We start from the raw sequence: 18300 nt of genomic DNA on the forward strand, positions 1-18300 counted from the left end.
ACAGAGTAATTTCTTTGTCCAAAGAATATGTCACATGGTGTAAGTACCACACATAGACACACAGCCCACTCTTTCTTCTAATGTAATCCCATATCCTGGGATGATTTCACAACCACTTACTTTGGATTTAAGGTGATGTTGCATTCAATACTTAGAGCACACATGAAACTACTGGATTTAACCTCATTATAAACCATGTGTACTGCTAACTCCCTTTCTCAGGGCCTAATACAAGTACTGTGGTGACTTTTAGGGAGTGCAAGCTATTCTAAAAGCTATCATTTTTTTAGTGCTTGCATACTGAGTTTCTTTGCTGTCCAAATTTAGAGATTGTTCCAAATCTCACATCCAGTGTATTTTCTATACTCTGGAGGCTTTCTAAAACCCCAGTAATGGTGACTTTGGACACTAATAGGTATAGTTTGAGTTAAGCAACTTAAGCAAGTTAATATGTTTAAGGTTGCATTCAACAAAAGTTGTCATTTGCAAGTCTGCCTGATGTTAACACTTGGCTTGATTTCTTCAAGAAAAATTCTTTATGAAATATGAAATCTAATAATGTCTCATACTGCACAGTCCTTCCAATATGTTCAATATAGTCAAGGCAAAGGTTTGTGCCACAGATCTGCAACTCTAGAGAAAGCGAGTTACGCCTAACATTTTTCAGAGACGTGCAAAAGCCAAGTGGAAGTAGAGAAATCCTGAAAGGTGCTATCAGCTGAGAGTTATTGCCTGCTTTTCCTACATGAATTGAGTAGGCTAGAATAAGAACCAGCCTCCCTACCCTGATTCCTAGGAATATAATAACTAGGCAACATAAAGTCCTTGAACCACCTATTAAACAAACAGATTTTATACATGAAATGAAGAAGACCTACTTGGAGTTGCTTCTGTCCATGTCTTACCTCAAGGTGTAGTGACAGAAATTAGGAATGAACAAACCTCTTTAGGTCCTAGCATTTAAGTCAGCATCAAAACTACCTGATGCTAAACTTGGGCCTTTCAAGAGTTATCTTCATTCCATCTTAACAATGAGGGAGATCAAGCATGTCTATTTAGTCCTTTACAAGAATATGAAGGCCCTGGGCAGGGCATATTGAGAACACACTGAGTAGAACTGCATCTGGACAAACTGAAAATGATATGCAGTATTCCTGTCCAGTTGGCCTGGACTCACAGTGGATTCCTAATTAGAAGTGAAGCAACGACGTTTAAGGCTGTGACCAAGATGCCTGCCTGGCATGGAGGTCTGCTCATGATGGGGGGTGGCCTTGGGAGTACCATACTGGCCCCAGCACTTCCACCCTTGGAATGGCTCATGTCCTGGCAGGGGTGAGGGTAGGGGTGTGGGTGGGGAGCAGTTGTAGTACAGACCCCAGAGTTTGGTGCCACTGTGACACAGGACTGATGGCCTGAGTCAGGCTTCAGCTCGCAGGGGTTTTCAGATCTGGAGGATATTTGAGCGGAGACAGTCACGAGATCTGTGGAGGCCAAGATGCTTAGGATAAATGGACTCACTGTAGATTGACTTGTATTTCCAAACAGGGGGGCCATTCACTTAGATCTTTGTCCCCATGGTGTCTGTGCTTAGTTCCAGTGGGCTAAAGAATCAGATTTAATTGAAACAGGCTTCACCGGGAATCTCACGGTAAGGTGGTAGAAGGGTTTCTGGATAGCAAGTTGAGGTATTCTGATTGGTTAAACTATTCTCCTAGGCTTCCTCCGGCTTGGTTCTCTTATCTCAGATGACAATTTCAGTTGCAAATGCCCTTTAGGAAATGACTAAACTCCTCCTACTCCAAAAGCAAACCCTCTGAATGTGATCTGATCACACGTGTTGATATTCCCAGAAAGCACCAGAAAGCGAGCATTTGCAGATTGGAGCAGGGCACTTGCTCAGCCCTTCATTTAACCCAACGATGCACAAAAGCCCTCCCCATCCCCCATTTTAGTCAATTTCCAGAATTCAAATGAATCCATGAGAAAACGCAGTCAATGCCTTGCAAAATTTTCAAAAGGAGGCTGTTTAGTTTTGTGAATTTGAGTTTTCAGTCCAACAAGAAGGAGGAAGACAAAAATCCCTCTGCCCTTTGCCTTTCATCGTGTAGGCTCTTCAGTTTCCCACCAGGTAGTGTGGTGTCTTCTCAAAACAATCTTCTTTTAACACAAATTATGAATCTTGGCCCATATATATACTGCACACATTAACTCAGCCAGCATTTCAAAGGATGAGTTCTGTCAGACAGCACTACTGTCAACGTTCACAAGTATGTTGATTAAATTAGCCCACATACATATTCATCCCAGCAAAGAAGTTTATTGTGTAGTGGAATATCTGGAGCAAGATGCGCACATATAATCATGAATTGGCTTCACAATGAACAATCTTGTTATGAAAAATTCTAATTTGCCCACATTTTCAGCTCTATTGCCTAAATAATTTGCTCTCTCATGCACCCTATGTAATTCAAGCAGGCTCTCCACACCTGCAGAGGCAAATGCAGTTTCAAGGAGCTGACAACAAGTGGCGGCGGGCATCAGGAAATCCTGGAATGCAAGGGTGCTAATTAATCAAGTGGTCCTTGGGGGGCTAGGCTGTCATTTAGCACTGCACTTCTAGAATAAGTTTGCTTTGAATTTTTAATTATAAAAGGAACAAGAACTTGGGCACTAGCATTCTTAAGATGACATTTATTCCTCAGGACCTATCTTAGGAGATATCATGGTCCAGAGAACAATGCCCATTCTCCCAAAGAATTAAAAAAATAAAAATTGTATGACAGGCACCCAGTACTTCATTCTGTGGGTGAGTAGTGATCTCTCAATAATAATCTAATTTATAATAATAATAGCTACATGTATTTGTGCTAATAATGTGTCATGCATTATATCTCACTCACTCCTCCAATACCCTATGCGGTAGGCATCACTACTTAATTGTTACTGTCATCATTGTCATCGTCATTATTGCACTCTTGTTAAGCAATCGCTAACCGGGGCTCAAAAGACATCCCCCTAAGTAGTTTGTTTAAACTTAACACACTACTCAGGAATTGATGTCAACATCTCTTGCTGGGAGTTATCCGCTTAGTTTATAACTAAAAATAACCATCAACCTTCTAGGCCACTGATCTCAGTTTCACAAAATTCTGGTTAGAATTTTAACCCTAAAATGACCAATGCCAACGTTTGACAGTTCTTAAGGCTGGGCAGATTACTTAACCTCTCTGAGCCTCAGTTTCATACTTGAAGATTCAAGGATGTGATACATAAATGACATACCATATATATGATATCTGTATGAGCATTTTATATATGTATTCTCTATATATGCCCATCACATAGTTCTTAGAAAGAGTTGGCACTCAATAAATAGTAGTTATTATTATTGTTGTTGTTGATAAGAAATCCTGCCTTATGGTGAAATGAAATTCTTTCCTCCAGACTTTAAGCTCTTTCTGAGGTGGGGATAGAGAAAAGCTGCTTATCCTCCAAATTATATGACAGGCAGTTCCTTCCAGCTACGACAGCAAGCCTTCACAACACTGCTGCTTAACTGTTTGCCACAACACAGTGGTATGTTGCAATAAGTTGCAGGAGTGTCACAGGGAATTGGTTACTAATAAAAGTTTTACAAAATTAAAGTTTTTTATTGGTTCACATAAAAACTAAGCTAATATAGACCCAAGGTTACCCCAGTAATATCATTCACTCTAGCTCAATTGCACAACCAAATATTTTCTTGAATTGGACTGAATGGGGTGGGGTTACCGCTGGCTTGCCAGGAAACGGCCAATGGCCGAACCTTGGGTACACCTATGAGAACATGTCTGTCATGCTTATGAATGTCAGCCAATTTTGTGTGTCTTGCAAAAACGGTCAAAAACTAGTGCTTTAAAAAGCCTATCTTTTACACAGATCTGTTGATGGTGTTTTTTTCTGGAATGCAGAGAATATGGAGGACTGTTCACTTGCTATGTTACATATTTCTCTAATGTTTGAATTTTTTACAACCAGCATGTATTACTTTTCTAAGCAGAAAAACCAATAAAGATTAAAAAGAAAAACTCTAAGGCATTTGATTTTATTTTCAGTAAAATGGCTTGAGTCCTTTATGGATTAGTCACTTTATTTTATCCCCTGTTTAAAACTGCCAGGGTATTAAAGGCTTCTGCAGCTGCCTGAATGGCGGCCTGGCTTGCGTGTCAAGGTTAGCTGGGGGAGAGCTGCAGAGTCTTCACCTTATTCCCTGGAGGGACTTCAGGAGCACCAGGCTTCCAGAAATTTGTGGCCCCCTTGTTTCAGGGCTTCTAAAGATGGTCATGCAGGTTGTGCTCTGCCCAGTGTGGCCTAGCTGAGGGGTCAAAAGTAGAGGCTGAAATGCACCTGGCTGTGAGCCTTGCTGCAGAGTGACTGCAACAGCCTGGAGAGAGGAAACCTTTCTTCAGTCTGTCTACCTAGACAAGCTCCCTTTTTTCAAACCCTCCTTCCAGGTCTAGTGCCCCTTCTCTATAGTGCTAGGAGTGGACAATTCAGGGAGCAACATGCTTTCTCTCCACTCTGCCATGGGAGGCCCCAGGACACCATAAGGGTTTGCAGAGAGCTCTCATTACATCTCCATGTGGAAGGGGAACAGACCATCGACCTGGACCTGTGGCTTGGAATAGAGTATGGGTATGTTCCATAGCACAGACATGTTCAATGGCCATCAGGGATGAGGAGAGCCGAGTTATAGCTGCATCCTATGCAAACTAACGATGAACTTGTTTGGCCACTTGGTCTGCTATTTTAAATATGACACTAATATATTTCCCTAGTATATTATTTTCTTCTCTTGATTTTGGATTCTTTCATGACAGTATTTCTTCCTTGCTGAACATCACCAAAACAATTAGATCTCCAATTAGAAAGCCCTACTCCTTCAGTAAGCAGTCTCGCAGTCATTTTTGGCAACAATAGTAATGCCTGAGTTTTTGCAGAATTCTATATAGTTTTTTCAAAGTTTTTATCCTTGTTAGCTTGCTTTGATTTTGGTGCTTTCAACATCCCTAAAGGAGGCAGATAGGTATTATCATCCCCATTTTACAGATACGGAATGAGCCTCAGGAGGGTTAAATGGCTTCTTCTCTATGTCCAGATTTCCCAGGGTTTTGATGTAGAAATAGCCACAAGAAAGATAGACTTGGTGTCTCTTTCCTATTTAGGATTATTTGATGTGTTTAGATTTATGCCATCACTGATCTGGGGCTCTCAAGAGGACATGACACCAAAAAGAAAGCACTGGGAGTCAATTCAGCTAAGAGGTGGAGTTGGCCATTCCAGGTCTCCCTCTGAGACTGAACTCCCTGGGTGGCCTCAAGCAAGTCAGTTACACCTCCACTTCCTCCATCCATAAAATGGGAATAATTCTTACCTCCCAGGCAGGTGGTGGTAAATGAGTGCTCACAAAGCTCTTTGAAGATGAAAAACCTATATAAATGGGGAGCTTCAGGAAGCTTGCCATATCATTCTTGGCAAAGAAAGATTGCGACGCTGTGTCCTATTACCCATATCCAGCTATGCCACAAAGAGAATAAAAATTACACAGTACCATAATTCTCATCTGCCAGCTAGACTTAAATTTTTTTTAATCATTGGTTTCCAAGATGCTTTCCCGAGGGACTGATGGGTCCAGATGTTACTATCTTATTCACAACTTAGAAAAAGAGCACTTAGATGGAGAAGTCACCTCTCTATGCAAAGTCCTTGACCTAGCTTTATCTAGGGCTTGTACAGTCTTGCCGGGGCATCATGGAAATGGCACGATTCTCACTTGTTTACATAATAAACATATGTCACCCTCTGACATCCCAAGCCTTATTATTAAGTTGACATCTGACTCAAATGACTCTATCAAATTATAGCCATTAAAAAAATGTTCTGCACCTTACTAAATAAGCCACTTCTCAAAAACTTCAACTGGATTGTAATTTCTCTGGAAAACTTAATGGCTTTAAAAAAATCATTTTTCAATAAAAAGTGTTGAGTATACCTGCCAAATGCGCGCGCACACACACACACACACACACACACACACACACACACCTCAAATCATCAAGAGATCAAACATTTGTGAACTAAATTTAAAATAAGACAAAATTGAAGTTTTGGAACTTCTTTGACGATTTTTCTTCAGTCTTTTAAGGACTTAGGTGTGTAAGAGTTAAAATACTGGGCCAGAATGCCCCATCTGAATTCAGAGAAAGCTGAGCTGTGTGTGCAGGAAATCTCTGAAGAATAAGGAAGCCAGGCACATCTTCTCATGTGGCTTTCTGTGAATATGCAGGTGGTTCTGACAATGGGAACTGAATATTAATCCTTTGTAATATGTTTCCATCCCTACTAGATTAAGCTTTCTAGAGAAACTGACTCACATTCCCTGATGCATATGTATCTCTGCTAAAAGCCAAATCCAAATGAGCACTTTTATCCCTAGACAGGGAAATTCTGTCAAATCAGAGAGGAAACAGATTTTTCATATAGAAGAACAGTGGGTGGCTTTGATTTTTAGATCCAGTTCTCTCTAGAATTCTCCTATCACATAGTAATGCACAAACTGTTTAACTTTAAGGCAATTGACTCTATACCTTTTTTGGTATCTACCTGGTAACCAATTTAAACCTTGAGTGAAAGACCTGAACAGCAAGAGAATAAGCTTCCTAATACTTCATCCTACTCATCCAGTGGGTCAGATACTAAATAAGTTCTCACCCAATAAATGATGCCACCATGATCAGCAATACAATCCTTTTTTTTTTTCTTTTTGTTTTTCCTCTCTTTTGCCTTTGTAAACAACAGAACGTATTTGTTGTTAAGGATTTGTGGGGTTTTGTGATACCAAGGGCTAAGATAAAGGTAATTGGCTATTTAAGCAATGGTTCTCAGTTGGCATAAGGTCCCTCTAAGATTCTAGAATTAACTACATTTTAAAATATAAAGTCCTTGAAGATTTTCTAGGACCCTGGGATCAGTAACATTTAACAAAAGTCCTCTTTCTCTAGAATCTCTCGGGGTGGGTTAAATGTCATTTCATATCAGCAGGAAAGAGAACCCATTTATTTTGCTAAGTGATTAGACTATGCTCAAGGGAAATTCCTAATAACGTTGTTTCCAACAATGGTGTCCCTTACATAATTCTGGATAATACTAGACAAAAAAAGTCATCTGACTCACAGAACTGCATACCTCTTTTCTTGCGATCAACCTCACTCTAGATACCAATTCCTTTTTTTCTCCTTAACAGGAACAATTATGCTACATTTAGGTGAAATCTTCCTTACAGCTGAGAGCACTGGGGTCAACTCTTTGCTTTCATTGCTCAAGGTCTGTTTTTCACAACAGAAAAGAACATCTTTAAAACCAAACCAAATCTGGTGATCTAGTTTCTGCTCAACCAAAAACATCAGAATTACACTTACTGCATTTTATGAAACAATCTTACTTTACCCAATTACCCCCAACATTCTCACACCTAAGCCTACGAGAAAACCACTCCACTTTCCAGCTGTCTTAACATAACCCCACAAATTCTTAACAACCATTGATTACTAATTCCACCTGCACAATTTCCATGACCCCGCCCCCCCATAACTGTGCAGTCACAAAACCCAGCTGCATGAAGTAAGATGTGCAGAAATGGGTCAAAATAACAAGAATCCAGATTAAGTCATAAAAGCTTACCAGGCAAAGGAACCCATCGTTTCTTTCCATGAGCTCTGATGGCATTCTGAAGATCTGCTACTGCTCATTGAATAGATGTCACTCAAGAAATATTCCCCAACTAAATAAACTGGATTCATGGTAAAAGACTGGAAATAACTTATAACATTAAACCTCGAAAATGCATTTACATCCCTCTATAGCAAGCCCAGAACACTAAAAAGACAATACATTTATAGTCACAGGAACATGGTGTCATGTTCTTGGTCCACAGATCATTTTAGTGGGTGAGGATCGTTAAGAGAATTAGCCCACAGCCTGTATTTCTGCACCACCCCTGTGCTGTTTTCCATTTCAAAAAAGTGTCCTTAGAATTAATAAGAGGATGAAGCTTTGGATGAGAGATGAGGGAAGGGTCTGGTTTTTATTAAAAAATCGCAGGCAAATTATTTAGGCTTGCCAGAAGCGGAAGTGTAAATGTTTTCATATTAGCCACTTTAAGATTGTAAGATCTTGAAGAATTAGTGACCAACTCCTAGAAATTCAACTAGTTCCTTCACCTCCAATTTCCAGGACATGGTCATTAACATCTAAACAAAAAATATGGCAAGTTCTAAGCCTTTCAAATACATCACAGATGTATTTCTGAATTGTGGCTCAATGGTATTTCAAAAAATTCTCTTTTGTAATGCTTTTCTAAGACAACCAGTTCAGCCAGGCATACTAATGACCAAACAACCTGAGGACTTGTTTCTGACTTTCCCTAAATGCATGGTCTTTAAACTTGCTGATTAAAGAAACATTTCCATTCTTAATTACAACATATAAGCTCAACCTGAGAATGGATAGCAATATTTGTGGATAGCTGAAGCACAGTTATTTCTGTGCCTTTTCCCAAGGGGAAGCGGCAGGAGCTGGTGGCTATTTCTTAGTAGGAAAGGGAAATACAGAAAGAGGCAGCAGAGCCTTGGGGATTTAAGTAGTTGTGAGACATAAGGAGAAGAAATGCTCTGGACCAAGCTAAGAGATTGTCAGATTTATTTTAAGAAGGTCTGACATCTGAGCATCAATGCACACACTATAACACCTCATAAATGTCATTTTTTTCCCCAAGAAAACGAAATGTATAGCCTGTGTGTTTATCTTGAAGCCACTTATTTTTATGTAAGTCATGCACTAGAGGCAAAGTAAGAACACAACAGCCATTAAAGATACCAAAACGAGGCCCGCACCACTGTCCTTCCTATTCCATTTTCAGTTTCTGCTCTTCTAGTCCAAGGTGCTTCTTTTGCCTGCAGAGACAAACATTTCAGATGACATTCTATGACTGTCCTGAAAACACTGCTCTCAGCTATCCACTGTTCGGCAATGTGTGTCTCTGTCACTTAAGATAGCTTGAGTGAGTGAGTGTGACATTATCACTGCAATAAGTGAATCTTTCTAATTTGCAGTAAAAGTATACCATTCACACACTTTGGTACTTCAGTACGGCAAGGTTTTGAAATCCATTTCACAAGTGGTGGCAGCACATTTCACATCGGATGGAAACACACTCTGATTGCTAACAGCTGCTGTGGGCACAGCTTACTGTCACAGCCAGAGCTCAGAATAGCAGGTCCTTTTTAATGCCAATAGCTGCTACCATCTTAAATGGTAATACAGGCACACACACACCACACATACACACATACACACATATACCACACATGCACACCGTATGCTCACATGTACCACACATATGTACAGTACACTCACATATACCATGCTCACACACACCACAGATGCACACCTCACACTATGGCACACATGCACACCTCACACACACACATGGCACACAGGCACACCTCACACACACACAGCACACATGCACACCTCACACGACACACATGCACACCTCACACATGGCACACATGCACACCTCACACACACGACACACATGCACACCTCACACACGGCACACAGGCACACCTCACACATGGCACACATGCACACCAACACATACACACGGCACACATGCACACCTCACACACACAGCACACAGGCACACCTCACACACACACACACGGCACACAGGCACACCTCACACACGGCACACAGGCGCACCTCACACACACACGGCACACAGGCGCACCTCACACACATGGCACACAGGCACACCTCACACAAGGCACACATGCACACCTCACACACAGATGGCACACAGGCACACTTCACACACACGGCACACAGGCACACCTCACACACACACCTCACACAAAGCACACATGCACACCTCACACACAGATGGCACACATGCACACCCCACACACGGCACACAGGCACACCTCACACACAACGACACACGGCACACCTCACACACGACATGCAGGCACACCTCACACACGGCACACAGGCACACCTCACACACATGGCACACATGCACACCTCACACACGGCACACATGCACACCTCACACACACACGGCACACATGCACACCCCACACACACGGCACACATGCACACCTCAGACACACGGCACACAGGCACACCTCACACACAGCACACATGCACACCTCACACACACGACACACGGCACACCTCACACACGACACGCAGGCACACCCCACACACATGGCACACATGCACACCTCAGACACACAACACACAGGCACACCTCACACACAGCACACATGCACACCTCACACACACGACACACGGCACACCTCACACACGACACGCAGGCACACCTCACACACACGGCACACATGCACACCTCACACACGGCACACAGGCACACCTCACACACATGGCACACATGCACACCTCACACACAGCACACATGCACACCTCACACACACACGTCACACATGCACACCCCACACACACGGCACACATGCACACCCCACACACATGGCACACATGCACACCTCAGACACACAGCACACAGGCACACCTCACACATGCACACCTCACACACACGACACACGGCACACCTCACACACGACACGCAGGCACACCTCACACACATGGCACACAGGCACTCCTCACACACATGGCACACATGCACACCTCACACACAGCACACAGGCACACCCCACACATGGCACACAGGCACACCTCACACACAAGTCTATTCAGCTGCAAGTCCTACCTCCACTTGCTGAGAACCTGCATGACTGGGCACCAAGGACACAGCACACACACACACCCAGCCCACATACATACAGTCCACACACATACAACACATATACACCACACGCACCACAGATGCACACCACACATGCCACACACACATACACTGCACGCGCACCCTACACACACACCCCATATGCTTACACATACACCTCACCCCCCACCGCCAACATATGGGCCTACACACGAGTCCATCCAGCTGCAAGTCCTGCCACCGCTTGCTGAGAACCTGCGTGACTGGGCACCAAGGACACAAAAAGGATGCACAGAACCCACCAGCGCACCTCATCTTGTTACATTAGCTTCACTGCATAGGAATTAAGGATGAAAGTGAAAAACTTTTTTTTTTTTTTTTTTTTTTTAAGGAGAAAGAAGAGAGTTGATTATGACCTTGAAGACAAAGTGTAGAGATTTGATTTGCAAAATCTAGAGTCTGGGGTTGAATCTCTACCCTGACATTTGTTAGCTATGAGAACTTGGACACTTTCTTAATCTCTCTGTGCCTCAGTTTCTTCACCTTTAAAATGAGCCCTATCTCATTATTACAGGGTACACAAGTAAAGTGCCTGTAGCATCAGTGCCCACCACATAGTAAGTGCTCCATAAATGTTAGCTATAATCATCATCACTGTCTTTTTTTTTTTTTTTTTTTTCTTTAGACAGGGTCTCACTCTGTCACCCAGGCTGGAGTGCAGTGGTGCGATCACAGCTCAATGCAACCTCCACTTCCTGGCCTGAAGCAATCCTCCCACCTCAGCCTCCTGAGTAGCTGGGACTACAGGCACACACCACCACACCTGGCTTTTTTTTTTTTTTTTTTTTTTCAGTAGAGACGGGGTTTCACCATGTTGCTCAGGCTGGTCTTGAACTCCTGGACTCAAGTGATCTACCTGCCTTGGCCTCCCACAGTGCTGGGATCACTGTCTATCTTTTAAGGATGATAGTATTTGGCAGGGGCTGCAGCTGGAGTTGAGGGAACTATCAGAAGAATGAAGGATATGTCACTGTATTCCTTTTGTATAACAACATGGAGTTTAGCAGCTTTATTTCTAACACAGAGGCCTAATGTGAGAAACAATACTAACCAGGGCACGATAGAAAGAAACCAGTGTTTCTTTCTAGGGAAAGCCCACAGTGAGGCTGGCATCTTGGAGAGATGGTAAGTGGAGGAAGTGGGAGAGAGGCCTCACACACTGGTAAAGTGGGGAAAAGACTGAACTACAGGGTTCGGAGGCTCTCACAACTGCCCGTGCAGTGAGCAAAATTCACCAGATGCCTGTAACACCTTGTGACCCTGTTTCTCCAGAGCTCAGCTTCCTCTTCTGTTCTTAGGCATAGTGCTGCACTACATAATCTTCCAGAGCCGGTCCCGCTGTATTACACTCTGATGTGAAGAGTCAGCTGAACTCTCATTTCCCCAACAGGGACCTCTTTTTATGGCAAAACCCAGCAGGTTTCATCTCGTCAGGGAAAAGGGATAGAAAGTGGAAGAGAATTCTACCTGGTAACTAATTTTTCATTTTCATTGGTTTAGGAAAGGAAATACAATGAACTGTTCTCTTCGCGATCCAAAATAAAAGTTCTCGCAGCTAGAACACCGTTTTTGTTTTTATACACCGAACCCCTCGCGCTCTCCCTGCTTTTTTTGTTGTTGTTGTTGTGCTTAATGTTAGAAAATAACGTTACTACTATGAAACGAAGAGAATTTTTTTTCAAAACCATGTCTTGCCATGACAGATGAGAAAAGGCAACACCATGCTAATATGCTGTTGATGTAAAAATAAAAGTTTTTTTTCCCTTCAAAGTAAACAAGTTAATTGAACGTGCTAGGACAGAGTTAGGTTATTTTTGTTCCCCCTCTCTTTGAAGGCCACTAATTGTGCCCTTTTGCTTTAAATCAATAGAGGCAAAGCCCACAGCAGATAGTGTCAGTAATGCAAATCCATTCCTATTGTAATTCACTTTTCAGAACAAAACCTTTTCCATCAGCAAAGCATTTTAGAACCTCAAGCTACACTGTTCCCACCTGCAACTCTCTAAGGTATTGGAGGTCAAGGACAAAGTCCAAGGCCAAGTCAAGGACCATCAGGACGCAGAGGAGTAACTTCTGAGGCAGCCCCCACTGGTAACATAAAAGCGTAATATTCATCAGACAAGTGCCTTCGCTGTGAGATGTTGGGGAACCAAGCCCGGTGGGGTGGCTGGCGTCAGCTCAGTGTTCCAGAAAAGCCAAACTGTTCACCACGACTTGCCCTGATTTTGCCTTCACTGCTATTCAAAGAGGCCTGAAGCAGTTATTGAAAGCAATTCCAAGAAATCGAGTTAAAAAAAGAAAGTTAAAGTTTAGAAAAAAATCATTTGAATAAGTGTGTAGACTTACAAATAAATTCTGAATGGAACAGAAATTTTGGGGGGTTCATAACCTTTGGTATATTTGTTTAAAAACCAGCCGCACCTCAAACACACCCACCAACAATGAGATAAATGGCTAGCACTTATGAGGAATTATTATTCATTTAAAATATCCTTTAAACTATGTCACAAAGATAAATTTGTTTAGTCCTTACCTGTCCCCACTCTTCAAAATAAACCATAATATTTCTATTGAAGCCAGTTTCTTGTTCCTGGAATCAGCTTTTTGAGTCATCAGTTAGGCTAGATGAGCTGATTAGTATGGAACTTAACACTGTCAGTAGCAAAACAGGCTATCAGAGAAATAGCAGTCCATTTTAGGAATGTTTTTGAGAGTGAATTATGGTATCTATGAGAGAAAAATCAAGCCTTTTCCCTCTTCTGGTCTGCTATGGTAAATGGTGTGACACAAGGATGTTTCACTGCCCAATTAGCACGGTCCATTTTAAAGTGAATCTATTATTTTCCTTTCCTTCCTCATTCTTGACTTTTAGACACTGCAAATTAACCTCAAAGAATGTCTTCTTTGGGCATAATTTTACAAATATTCTTTAAGATCCTTTATCACATTTCAAAGCACTTTGCGAAAACAAAATGTCCTCAGTGGGGCAGGTGAGATCTCAGGAATAGTGATAGAATTCATTTTAAATAAGTCTGTGTGATTTTTCTACTGTATCATTTCAGGGACTTTCCTTAAAGAGGCTTTAAGGAAGAACTTAAAATGGAGAAAGCCAACTTTTGAACGTGGTGATCAGGCTGCCTTCAGTCTCTTCTACGTCAGCGAGTCAAGGGGCTGTGGAACCATCCGTTCTACCTGCTACATGGTTTCTCACCCTTCTCCTAACGTGACAAATACTATGTGGCATCTCCATCATGGCTGACATTGCTAGGCCCTACTTTATTCAACTCTAACTGAAAAATAGGGAGCAAGAAAGGATTATGTAAGAAAAAATGAAAAACTTTGAGGGCCAACTGATTTCCTAAACTAATGATGTATTTTAATATTCCAGGGATTTGATTTAGGACAAATTGTTATTTGGATGGATGCTTGTCTATTGAGAGAGTAATTGTTAAACTAAAGGAAACTGGTCACAAATATTTTAGCAATGGCTATAAATGACCAGTGGGCCAAGGATTTTGAGATCGTGAGAGACTTCTCTAGGAATGTTGTCATTCATTTCACTCCAGTGTGGCTTTTTTCCTCCACCTGCAGTAAGCCAAAACAGTTCCCAGGAGAAACAGATAGAGACAGGAAAATAGGTAGCAGTTCTGTATAGTTTTCAGTAACAGCTCATAAACCTTAAAAAAAATGGGATTTTAATAAAGCCCATTTTTATATTTTTAAACATAAAATGGAATAAAACGATGATAGTTCCAAAGGACTTCCTGTGGGGAAAGCTTCAATGTCACAACTAAAATTTACATCAAATTCCCCAGTGCACCCTTGTCTTCAACCCGAGGTTGCATAACGGAAGTTTGCTGAGCCTGGAAACGGAATCCTGTGTGACTGCAGTAAAAGCACCAAGCGGCCTCATGACCAAACTGTCCTGCCTCTTAGTGATTTCTGAACTGGTGGCTGAAGTCAGAATTGTCCGTGATTACTATCAGATTATGACAATGAAAGTCACCATTCTGTGTTCTTTTGAGCAGGATTTTCCCTCGTATTGTCCCTCCCTTCAGCTTCCCACACTCACTGCTTGCATAGAATTTTGTTAGGGGAGTAGCAATTGTGACACAACCGAAAGTGTGTATGATCAACAGTGGGGTAATCTGGATATCTGACACGTACTGTGGGCGTGGAGATGCTCCTATGTTGTGGTGGATGATAGCCTTCGAATGTTCTTTGTTGTCTTCATTGTCATCCACTCTATTAATTTTCTAGAAGAAAGCTAGTGGCCAATATTTTCTTCCAGCAAATTCACTGGCTCCAACCTTGACACCAAAATGAGGATTGAGCGTCAAAGTTCTTATGTTTTCATTGCCCCAAACTACTTGGAGCTACTTCTTATGTAGCTGCTCTCAGTGCCAATGAGATAAGACACAGTTGTACTTTATAGTCCTTCTCCTTTTTTTTTTTTTTTTTAAGATAGGGTCTCGCTCTGTCACCCAGGCTGGAGTGCAGTGGCGTGATCTCGGCTCACTGCAACCTCCACCTCCCCCAGGGTTCAAAGAATTCTCCTGCCTCAGCCTCCCGAGTAGCTTGGATTACAGGCGCCCACCATCACGTCTGGGTAATTTTTGTATTTTTAGTAGAGATGGGTTTCTCCATGTTGGCCAGGCTGGTCTTGGTCTCCTGACCTCAGGTGATCCACCCACTTTGGCCTCCCAAAGTGCTGGGATTACAGGTGTAAGCCACCATGACTGGCCTTTTTTTTTTTTTTTTTTTTTTTTTTTTAAAGGAAAATGGCCTGGTTTGGTTTCTTCAGTTACCTTTTTCAGCATATTAACTATTGGTTGTTTTCAAATATAAAGCTCACTTTTCTAGGAAAACTATGGCCACTATGGAGAATATGAAAACATTGCTAAAGGAGGTGAAAACCATTTCAAAAGAAGAGTTATATATTAGCTTTTGGCAGTGACAGCGTTATGGGCACGGACATTCAGCCTTTCCAGTTGACTGCTTTGACGGGGCAATGTTCACGTGGAAGTACACCTCCTAGTACGTTTGCTAAAATAAAATGAGCTTCATTACCTAATAACATAAATGACTTTGGGAGAAAACTCTGAGTCTCATGTTTTATTTCTCCTGATAATGCTGTTCAATTAGGGCAGACTTTGTGGAAATTCTGATTCCATTACCCATCACTGTTGCATGAAAATACGCTTTCTGAAGTCACGCTCTGAAAGAAACTAAGTTGTTTGCTACAACTATCCCTACACAGAAATTAGAAAATTATATGACAAGAAGTTTACTTCAGCCTGCAGTTGGGACATAGGTTATTACTGAAAGTAGTCGTCGGCATGGTTTCTGGTTTCACAGTAAAAGAAGACGACTTGAAAGGACTCAGTGGTTTTGATGCTCTTCTGAAATGAAAACACTCAGTGAGCACATAGCATTGGGTTGTCATTAATGTCAGCCAAGCGAAAACACTGTCTCCACGAACACTGCAGTCATTTCCCCGCCGAGACCATGACTTTCCACTCCCTGGCATTTCGGGCACTGTGCTAGTACTTTTCCAAAAGAGACTCTTAAGGCAATTCATTCTAGATAATCAAACACACACAACAGTGTTAAATGAATAGGCGGCCTGAATTTGCTAAAGTCAGCCAACAATTTCCAGGGAAGAATGTGTTATTTTCTGAGAAATACTGTAAGGCAATGATGAAACCCTCAAGCGCTGGGAGGCACGAAGTATAACTACTACACTTCATGGTAAATAGCATTAATCAATTAATTAATTAATTTATTTATTTGAGACAGAGTCTCGCTCTGTCCCCCAGGCTGGAGTGCAGTGGCGTGATCTCGGCTCACTGCAACCTCCACCTCCCGGGTTCACACCATTCTCCTGCCTCAGCCTCCCGAGTAGCTGGGACTACAGGCGCCCGCCACCATGCCTGGCTGATTTTTTGTATTTTTAGTAGAGACAGGGTTTCACTGTGGTTTCCATCTCCTGACCTCATGATCTGCCCGCCTCGGCCTCCCAAAGTGCTGGGATTACAGGCATGAGCCACCGCTCCTGGCCAATAGCATTAGTTTAAAATCATATTGTGGATAAAAATGTAATCAAGTAGCTTTACATTGCTCCTATTAAACTTGATACACACAGTCTAACATGGTCTTGTGGAAGAAAACAGGAAAAATCTCTGGCATTCTCGATATGTTCTATGATATGTAGCAGCTCTTATGTTCTGTGTCTGTTGTCTATTTCGTAAACAGGCAACAAAACACCATACTTCATCCCAAAGTTATGAGAAACAAGGAATTACGCATGTTGTGTTGGATGGAGTTAATGATATAACGTTAAAAAAACCCCCACAGTTTCCATCTACTCTCTTGCTCTCTGCAATCAAGCTGGGCATGAGAGAAGAAAATAAAGCAATTTTCTTAGGTAGCGAGCAAGTGTTGGAAAGTGGCATTTACTATATCACCAGGGCATATTTGTTGTTGTTATTTTTCCTCCCCCATTCATTGCCCATGAATTAATTTAAGAAACAAGGCATCAGGGAAAAGGCTAAATATAAAACAGTATTTGCTATGTTTTTTGGTGTCAAACACTATAAGATCAAGGTACTAAACTTTGAATGAGAAAATATTCTGCAGTTTCTCAGGATCTCACATGTTTGTCATACTTCTTACAGTGGTAGTATACTATTTTTAATATCACTTTTATATTGCCCTGATTTTTAAACACCAAGGTAAATTCCCACAGAAAGATTGCCTGGGGATAGGTATGTGTGTGTGGGAGGGAGGATCTGGCAATACTCATATGGTAATCTTTTTATTTCATCCATTTTCTCTGCTTTCAAATTATAAATTCAAACTATAATGTCACTCTCCACCCCCTCCCATCTCCTTCCCAATCAACAAAACAAACAATAAAATTCATATTTTACTACGTGTATTGTGAAACAGCCTACAATAGGACACCAGTGCTTTTTAAAGTCCTACTTTTTATAAAGGGTCTGATTTTCTTCTGGCTGTCAACTGAATTGTAAGGACAACATAGCTCATTTTATGAAACGAAAGTGATATTCAAAAACTAAGTGGCTGAAGATGTAATTGTCTATATGTGAGCCGCTTCTGACCTTGAAAAAAGTGTAGAAGAGGGGCCGGGCGCGGTGGCTCACGCCTGTAATCCCAGCACTTTGAAAGACCGTGGTAGGTGGATCATGAGGTCAGGAGTTCAAGACCAGCCTGGCCAAGATGGTGAAACCCCATCTCTACTAAAAATACAAAAATTAGCCGGGTGTGATGGCACACGCCTATAATCCCAGCTACTCGGGAGGCTGAGGCAGAGAATTTCTTGAACCTGGGGGATGGAGGTTGCAGTGAACCAAGATCGTGTGCCATTGCACTCC

At 42.0% G+C, this 18300-nt stretch overlaps 1 protein-coding gene and 1 long non-coding RNA gene across 6 annotated transcripts in view; one reads left to right on the plus strand and one right to left on the minus strand.

Moving 5' to 3' along the window:
- The window catches only part of RORA (RAR related orphan receptor A), a 735085-nt gene that overhangs the window by 39470 nt on the left and 677315 nt on the right, over positions 1-18300 (minus strand). The gene's annotated exons all lie outside the window — the stretch shown is intronic.
- Positions 11238-18300, plus strand: part of LOC129014112 (uncharacterized) — a 96053-nt gene continuing 88990 nt past the window's right edge. Inside the window, exons 1-2 of the long non-coding RNA XR_010123962.1 lie at positions 11238-12994; positions 13966-14222. This is a non-coding gene — a long non-coding RNA (uncharacterized LOC129014112). The remainder of the gene's footprint in view (positions 12995-13965; positions 14223-18300) is intronic.

The sequence above is a fragment of the Pongo pygmaeus genome, chromosome 16 (assembly GCF_028885625.2).
Source record: "Pongo pygmaeus isolate AG05252 chromosome 16, NHGRI_mPonPyg2-v2.0_pri, whole genome shotgun sequence".
Classification (NCBI taxonomy): Eukaryota; Metazoa; Chordata; class Mammalia; order Primates; family Hominidae; genus Pongo; species Pongo pygmaeus.